At 27.0% G+C, this 2384-nt stretch overlaps 1 long non-coding RNA gene across 1 annotated transcript; it reads left to right on the forward strand.

The window, feature by feature from the left end:
* Window positions 1-1747, forward strand: LOC117174784. Its single transcript, XR_004467361.1, has 3 exons — window positions 1-103; window positions 1349-1488; window positions 1570-1747. It is a non-coding gene; the product is annotated as an uncharacterized LOC117174784 (long non-coding RNA).
* Window positions 1748-2384: the final 637 nt, after the last annotated feature.

The raw sequence follows: 2384 nt of genomic DNA on the forward strand, positions 1-2384 counted from the left end.
GTGGAGAGACAGATGGCAGGGGCAGGGTCAATTCACTCGTCCTCCTACATCCAGTTGATGGAGAGCTGGAACTGCAGTGAAAAAACTATCAATACATTTATAAGTAATTAGTAATTATTAAATAATTATTTTGTAGACCTGCTCTATTACTAAATTTAAAATAATTAAAAAATAATTAAACTTTTATGTAGTTTGTCGAAAATTAGTCTTTTTTGTTATAAAAGTAATCTTCTCATTAAAAAGGCAACTATTTGTTAATGTTTTAAACTGTAAATTTAACTATTTGGACAATTCGATTGGAAAGTCAACTATGTGGTAGAAAATTCAAGTTTTGTGTAAGAAAGTAGTTTTTTTATTAAAAATATAATTTTTGAAATAAAAAATGATTTTTTCAAAATAAAAGTGTACCTAATCCATATTTGTTTAAAAAGTAAACAATTTGTTTCGAAAGTCAACTATGAAGTAAAAAATTCAACTTCGTCCAAAACATAAGTTCTTTATTAAAAATAATGTTTTGATTGAAAAATTTTTATTTTTTTAAACAAAAATTTACGTGTTCCATTGTTGCCGAAAAATTAATTTTTTAATTTATAAATTGAACTATGTGTACAAAATGTATGCAGTTTTCTACCAATTGTTTTGTAGAATATACAGAATTTTGTTGGAAAGTCCATGTCTTTGATTGTAAATTTACTTTTTAAATGAGAATTTAACTACTTCATTTTTGTTGAATTGTAGTTTCTTTCAAATTAATTTTTTTTGTGAAAGATTTATAATTATAGTAGAAAATTCAACTGTGACTTTGGTGCTTATCAATCAAAGTTTAGTCCTATGTTGTTCATAGTGAAGTACATTAATTCACCAAACCATAGGTTTATTATCAACCGGTTGTCAATCTACAGGGGCTTGAAGTTTTAACTTTTTCACGCGTTTCTTCACATTCACGTTAGTTTAATTGATTTTAGGATGGTCCGATTGAAAATTTTAAAAAGTGTTTTGAAAAGTTCTTTGAATATAATTTCAGACTATTATGAGGATATATTTCAAAAAAAGTTTAACCAATTTTTTTTTTATAAAATAAAAATTGAAATTGATTCTTTCGAAAAAAAGCATATTTAAAAAATCTTTTTTTTTCATTTAAAGAAGTATCTTTTTTAAACTCTTTGAAATCATGCAGAATAAAAAAGTGAGACAGCAACAGTCTGCGTCGGTATCAGGCTTCTTTGAGGAACCGCCACTTTTCCCGAACGTATGTTAAATCGAGCTTTTTTATTAGAAATTATCATATCAGTTTTATCTTGTGACAACTTAGTTTATTTTGTATCGTTTTTTCCTTAAATATTTTTAGGGTCTGCGAGCACACCTTGCAACCAACTTAGAAGGCCGACTTGCCTTAAGATCGGGTGTAAACTTGGACCACACTTCCCGCACCCATTTGGTAAGATCTGTGGTCGAGTATTTGTTCAAATACTTCTCATGTAAGAACAAGTAAGTATATTTTACTGTGAATTTTATATATTCTCCTAAATCTCGTATACATCTTCAACAAATAGTAATCAATGTTTTCAGAATAAACTCACAAATCCTCCAAAAAGCAGCGGCGGAAATTGTACTAGAATACCCGAACAAGAAGGCTTCGGTGTATTTTGTGCCCGGAAAACCGAAGACGAAACACAGCAGCAGAACATTAAGCAGCGGAAAGCTATTCAATAGGTACCAGAAAGTACTAAGAAAACTTGGTGGCTTAGTCGTCGAACACGATTCCGATTATGTACCAAATGTTGAGAATGTAGAAGGTATGTTCCCAAAAAAAAAACAAATTTTATGAATTACGGGGCACAGATCGTGCAACTTTTTCGGCTGTTTAAAAAAAAATTCGACTAATCGACTTTTTTATATTCTTCTGAGAAGTTCGATATATTTGGTTATCATTTTCATCACAATGAAACTTTTAAAATTGAAATTCAGAAATCAAAAAATTGTGATATTCTAATTAACCTAATTATTAGAGTAATAAACATTGAAATTAAAATTTCAATTTTAAATCTTCGGTCATACGATCATTTATTAATAAAATTAGTTTATAACAACGTTTCGGCCACATTTTTGTGCCTTCTTCAGGTTTAAAACATTTTGTGTATTCTAAAATTAATAATATAATGGTAATTAATAAATAAATATTTAAAAGTCAAATTTTTTTTAAAAAAAGTAATCGAAAATTTGTTTTAACAATGTACTTACAATTTGGGTCATAATAAAATTTTTTTTGTTGATAAATATTGAATAAATATTAAATATTAATATTAAATATTAAATTAAAAATATTTATTTATTAATTACCATTATATTATTAATTTTAGAATACACAAAATGTTTTAAACCTG

This window comes from Belonocnema kinseyi, chromosome 1 (genome assembly GCF_010883055.1).
Source record: "Belonocnema kinseyi isolate 2016_QV_RU_SX_M_011 chromosome 1, B_treatae_v1, whole genome shotgun sequence".
NCBI lineage: Eukaryota > Metazoa > Arthropoda > Insecta > Hymenoptera > Cynipidae > Belonocnema > Belonocnema kinseyi.